The sequence below is a fragment of the Microtus ochrogaster genome, chromosome 24, assembly GCF_000317375.1.
Source record: "Microtus ochrogaster isolate Prairie Vole_2 chromosome 24, MicOch1.0, whole genome shotgun sequence".
NCBI classification, from domain to species: Eukaryota; Metazoa; Chordata; class Mammalia; order Rodentia; family Cricetidae; genus Microtus; species Microtus ochrogaster.
In genome coordinates, this window is record NC_022024.1 from 31,824,904 (window position 1) to 31,831,010 (window position 6,107).

The following is a 6,107-nucleotide window of genomic DNA, read 5'->3' on the forward strand; positions in this document are numbered from 1 at the left end:
CCGGACCGGGCAGGTCTTTAGGTGCTCTTCCCCCTCCCGTGCTCTTCCTCCCCAATCCCTTCCCTCCCTTCTTCCCCCTTTACTCCTCCGTCTCGGGGTTCTGCGGCCTCGGGAGCTGCGGAGGAGATGGAGTAAGCGTTCGGTGTCGGCCAGGCGCGCGGTCTGAGCAGTCACAGCCCGGAGGCCTTCAGGGAGCCGGCAAGGGGGTGGAGGGGGGGGACGGGTCCCAGCACCGCCCCTCCAGGTAGCCGGCTGCGAGGTGAGTGAGTGACCGGCCGGTCGAGGGCACCGGGGGGCCAGGGTCTGCGACCAGCAAGTGGGCGACGGCCCTCCTCGATCCTCGCGGCTGGCGACTGTTGCCTGGTGACGGGCCGGGTCGAGCGGACCGGCTGTGGGTGGCCCGGGGAGCCGGACCCAGGTAGCGACGAGCGGTAGGGAGCGGATCTCAGAGGCCGGTGACTCCAGGCGAGGCCTTCGGGCTACGGGAGACTGGCTGCCCAGTGAGTTCCCTGAGAGTGAGCAGGGGCTCGAGTTTCCGCGGTGGAGATCGCGGTATCCTTTTGGGAAATTGGACTCCGCACCGGCACTGGTGAGACAGCCCCCCCCCCGCGCCCCCGCGTCTTGTTTCTGAGACCTGGGGTCACCAACTAAGGCCCCTGAACTCCGGTTGCCCTTCTCGGACGGTAGTTGTCTTTCAAGACTGGACGGTTATTGTGTGTGAGGTGGGTGGGGCAGATAAGGTTTGTGAGAATAAAATCCCCTGGGGTCTCTAGTGCGCTTGTTTAAGCTACAGAGAAAGGAGAAGGTTTAGCTAGATGAAGCTTTCAGAAACTTCGTGGCATTCAACTGGACACATTGCTTGTGCTCCGTAATTAAGGGCACCACTGGTATCAGATGTGCCTCTCTGACAGGACTGATGAGACTCCCTTGCAGCAACTTAAGTGCTTTGATTGTGAGTTCCAGCTGGTCAGATCCAGAGCTTGTATGATGACACTTTAAAAAGCGGTTATTTAAGTTTTCTAGGTAGTATGCCTCTGTTGCAAGTCAGTCAGCCATTATAGACCCTGAGCCTCTCTGGATTGCTTCAAAGATTCCTTTCCGACTTTGAAGGCTTAACTCCCCCACCCCCTTTAATAAAGGTTGGAGGAGAAGAAGGGGGTATGTGAAGGAAAGGAGCCTAATTGAAGATCTGGGGCTTTATTCTGTTCAGATATACCTTACATGTGAAAATTGCTCATTTTGTCTGTAAGACCGAAAACAGCTGATGGAGGTGTGTTGTAATTTCACACAGTAGGACACTGTCATACAAACTCACTCTGTATTTGGAAATTGTATCGTGTTGACATAATTGAAATTTATGATCTATCCTCTCAAGGAAAAAATCGGTTTTCTTACTGTGTTTCCATCCCTTTCTATAGGAGTTGAAACTTGTCAAGTTTCTGCCGTGCCTCCTTCTCCATTTCTTAGGAAATCCTATTGATTTTGCCTTTTAAATATTTCTTGCGTCCTGATTTTCTTCATCTTCAGTATTACCTTCTTGTTCCAGCCACCGTTTTTTTTCTCTACCGCTTCATTAAGTCCCTCTCATCTAGAGTTGTTAACTGCCAGAGTTTCTATTCTAGAATTAATATTTTCAAAATAAAGATCCGGTCACAATATCTTCTTCTCATTGGTTCTAGGATGAACTGAAAATGTTAGCACGTTCTGTGGAGCCTTGCTCAGTTGTCCCCTCTGTGGGCTCCTACAGCTTCTTCTCTTCAGGGCTTTGGCGTTCTTTCTCTCTCCTTGTACCCTGAGTCTGCTGCCTCCTTTCTGTTCCTCCTTCGGGTACATGGCTATGGGTTATACTTCCTGGAAGTGTCCATGAGAGCCTGGAAATGCTCTTCTTTCCTTTGCTTCTTGTTAATGCCTATTTATCGTACAGTTCACTTCAGACTTGTTTGATCAGGGTAAATTCTCCTCATTAAGTGTTCTCAGAACACCGCTGCAGGTTATAACTGTGTCCCTCATCTCCCGGATACTGGGTAAATGTTTGTTAAGTGAGTAAATTCGTTTAGTGCTTATCAAGCGCCCTAGAAATGTACTAAGTATTCTAGATGTATCGATCATCTTTAATTCCTACAGCAATCGCTTGGAAGTCTGGGTGACTTCCCCTCCCTTTTTATAGACTAGAAATTAATGTTAGGTAGACTAATGTATTAGTTGGGGCTCTCTTAAAATAGATAGAATCAAAGTCTGTTAAAGAGGACTGTTAGGTTGGCTTCCACAGTAGAAGCAGGTCAGGCCATCATTGGCCCTCTGCATGCTGGAGTGGCTTACCAGGTAGCTGTGCAGTCCCCAAGGCCGCCTGTCTCCGTAGGCCCAGTCTGGTGTAGAGGGTTTGGCGTGTTGGTGGAGAGCCGCTTGTCTTCCGTCTGTGTTGGGAGGCTGAAGAAGCTGGGTTCTGCCATCAGCAAGGACAGCAACAGCAGTGACAGCCACAGGGTAGAGAGTCGGTCCCCTGCAAGGACTGAGCAGGCAGGTGAAAGTCTACTTTATCCTCAGATCTCTATCAGGGCTGCCTCTGGAAGGAGTTGCCTACTCTAGGGGGCAGTCTTCATCCCTCAGTTCATTCTTCCAAGAAAGCCCCCCATACCCACCAAAGGTGTGTTCCTTAGTTGATCCCAGGTCCAGTCATGTTGACAAGCAGGAGTGACCATTGCACAGATATTCGGACTGGGCTGCAGTGTCCGTGCTGTTGGGTAGCATACGCATAAAGCACTCGGTTCTCGGACATTGCCGTGGGGTCAAGCCCCACATGGTCTAACTACAGTGGCTTACATTACGGTTCACAGATTCTGTTCCTTAGAGTCAGGACGGTCCATAGGCCTGCGGTTACCAGGGTGTTTAGATGTTTCCCAGTCAGGAAGCTTTGTCTCATGGAACTTGTATTTCATGAGTTCAGTTTCACATGTTGGGCTCTGCTACACTTGGATTTCCCTATTGTTCTTCTGTTTTCTTCTCTTCCCTTCTTCCTTCCCCTCCTCCCTTCCTATCTTCTCTACGTTGCTTCCCTTCTTCCCCTTCCTTCCCTCTCCGTCCCCCCTCCCCCCGTCCTCTTTAAGTTTAGGCATCATTTTTTTTAAAAATTGCATTATTTGCTGTGCACCTGTGAGGGTACCTGTGCTATGGCGTGCATGTTGAGGTCAGAGGACAGATCTCACAACACGTCCTTTTCTTCCACCATGGATGGGGTCCTAGGGTAGAACTCGGGTCATCAAGTTTGGCAGTAAGTACTTTGACTTGTTTTGCCATCTTAGCCGCCCTAGGTTTTTAAGTTGGGACTATATAGACCAGACTGGCCCTGAGCTGAACACCTGTGTAGCTGAGGAGGGTCCTGAACCCCTGATTCTGCCACTGGGCATGATGGGTTTCTTTCTCAGCTCTTCTGTCCCCTTTCCTTCCGTTCTTCTATCTGCTCCTCCCCTCTCCCCTTCTTTCTTATATCTCCTGATACTGTGAAAATATAAGCATTTTAATTGTCAAATGTAGTTTAACAATTTTAATTTACATTTTTTAATTTAAAAAATGTAACATTTTTATTATAATACCTTGAACAGAATGCAAGCTAATGCTAGTTTTTAATATTTGTGGACAATAAACGACTCTAATTATTTGAGATTTAGGAGTTACTTGAGCATAAATATAATTTTACATATTGCATTTTTTGTTTGTATCTAGTGTTCATGACCAGTTAATTACCCATGTACCGTGCTACCCACTTTTGCCAGCTGTTGTACAATCTAGTATTACGGCAGATTCACCTGTTGGTTCCTTTGATCGCCAGATGAATGCTGAGCCAGATGGCAGAGTGAAATGGTCGTGAAGCTGCCTTCACGTGTGTTCACTGCCTTTCTTTAAGCGGGGAGAGGTGGTTGCATTCCAGGTGCCTGAGGGAACAGCTCTTGTGGCCGCTGCTGGTAGAGGTGGTGTTGCAGCTCTTGACTAAGATAGCCGTGGTTTAAAAGGCAGACAACTAGAAAAGAGGACAGTACGAATCCAAACTGAGTTCTTCCTCTCCTGAAAACAGCCGCTACACACATCGTGGCTTACTAAATGGTTTCCTCCACACTTGGATTTTGAAGCTGGCGGTGAAGGTGAAGAGTGGGAGCCCCAGCTTTGTCCTGTTCCTTTGTGAAGTCGCTGAGCTCCTGTGCTCTAAGGAGAACTTGTTTATCTTCGCTTTGATCTCCTTCCTCGCTGTTGTTTCCTTAATTCAACAATTTGAAATGTGAAGTGTAACGAAATCGCATAACATAGGTATTTCATAATTATAAAACACATTTCTCTGTAGCTAGCCGTCTGCGTCTCTATGTCCACATGTGCTTTCCTGGGTGTTCTTAGCTTTCGCTTTCTAGATTGTCTATCATCTCTGGATATTGGTGAACTTCCCTCCAGTCTTCCATGCTCCCAGCCTCCACCCGAGTCTGGCTTCCACTCTGTTCCACGAACTGATTAGTCATCTACTCCATTCCAGGAAGCCTTCTGTGACTTCTTACCCTGGTGTGTGCACGCTCATCGCTCTGGGTAATCTGGATTGCTGGTGTCTTCTGCCATATTTTCTTCCTGCCGTTGTCTGAATGGCTTTGTTTCGCTCCTACAGCCTCCCCTTTTCGAGTCCTGGCCATGCGCCTTAAACGCGAGCATCTTCAGCACTGCTCTTCATTCCTAGTACTGTGCTCTTGTAACACTGTATCACTTTATCCGAAGAATAAATCCTTTCTAGTTTGTTTTCTGTTATTTCCCTTCCCTCGGTTACTTACAGTGATGTCAGGCACATCAGGGGTTTTCAGTAATAGCAAACTGATTAGTGTCTATGTCTCCCACCTGTGTAATTAGTGCTGCTTCTCTTTGGATGCTCAATAGGTATCTCAGATTTGAACATCAATTCTGAAACTCTTTTGTTTTCATCCTAAATATTTTTATCATTTTCAGTGTATATTATACTCTTTTCTCTATCATGGCACACAGTAATCCCTTCTTTAATATTCTGTTCCTTTTTCCTGTTTCCACCTAAACATTTTTGAGCTCATCTTTTTTTAGGTTTTTAGATTTATTTTTATTTTATGTATACGAGTATTTTCCTGCATGTGTGTATAGGCATCATGTGTCTGTCGAGGGAGAGGGGAGGGTGGTAAAATCTGGAATTATATAGATGACTATGAGCTACCAGGTGGGTACCAGGAACCAAAGTTGGTTTCTCTGCAACAGCAACAGGTGCTCTTTTTTTTTTATTTGAAATGAAATGTGAACATTTATTGGGATGCTCAGAAATGAACGACATTATTATCACTCTCCTCATGTGATAGAGAATACATTTGACCCATGTTGTGGGAGGAAAAGGATAAGGGCCCCAAAGTGGGTGTCAAACAGCTCCAGAGGAACTCCCATTCAAGCAAGGGCAGGGTGTACCTGACAGCATTGTCTCTGCTCTAAGTTCCAGCCCGGGAATCCTTTACCCCAGCAGGAATTGACTATTTTGTCTTGTCATTCTTCAGGACCCTTCACAGAAAGTCCTCCGCTAAAGCTGCAGATCAGTCCACTCTGCTGTGGGTCTGTGTAATGATGGGCGGAGCATGCAGTGTGGAGCTGGTCTGGCAGGGCCAGAAGAGTGCATGGGTTGACTTTGAATAGGATTTTGTATCCTTATACCTTATCAAGTCAGCAGAGAGCAGCTTGGCACAGCAAATCAGTGTTTTCATCATGCCAATAGCAACATTTTCTAACTTCTTACGAAATGCAGCGTTACATTAGGGAGAATGGGTCTATTTCCACTTAGATTTCTCAAATCTTTGATAGCAGAAAGTAGGTTATATTTGCATAAATGTAACTAACAGAGCGAGCAGAATGCGGGCAAATGCTGCTTTACTCCAGTGGTCTTCAAGTATTTTGCTTATTCATTAAATTTTGTATGTTTTTAGGTTGATGGCATCTGAAGAGTCTAAGAGCTGAAATAGTGGAAAGACTTAATTTCTAGATTTCTGTGCTTTATTTAATCCAAACCAAGGATTTATGTAAATATCATCACAGAGATGTGCAGGACCTGTACATAGTTTTTCTTGTGTGGA

The 6,107-nt window shown here is 46.4% G+C and overlaps 1 protein-coding gene across 5 annotated transcripts in view; it reads left to right on the plus strand.

Annotated features, from left to right (window-relative positions):
- The window catches only part of Scyl2 (SCY1 like pseudokinase 2), a 59,794-nt gene continuing 53,687 nt past the window's right edge, over positions 1–6,107 (plus strand). For all 5 annotated transcript variants that reach the window (XR_003377959.1, XM_026784539.1, XM_026784540.1 and 2 more), the window contains exon 1: positions 1–259. The gene's annotated coding sequence lies outside the window, so the exon portion shown is untranslated. The remainder of the gene's footprint in view (positions 260–6,107) is intronic.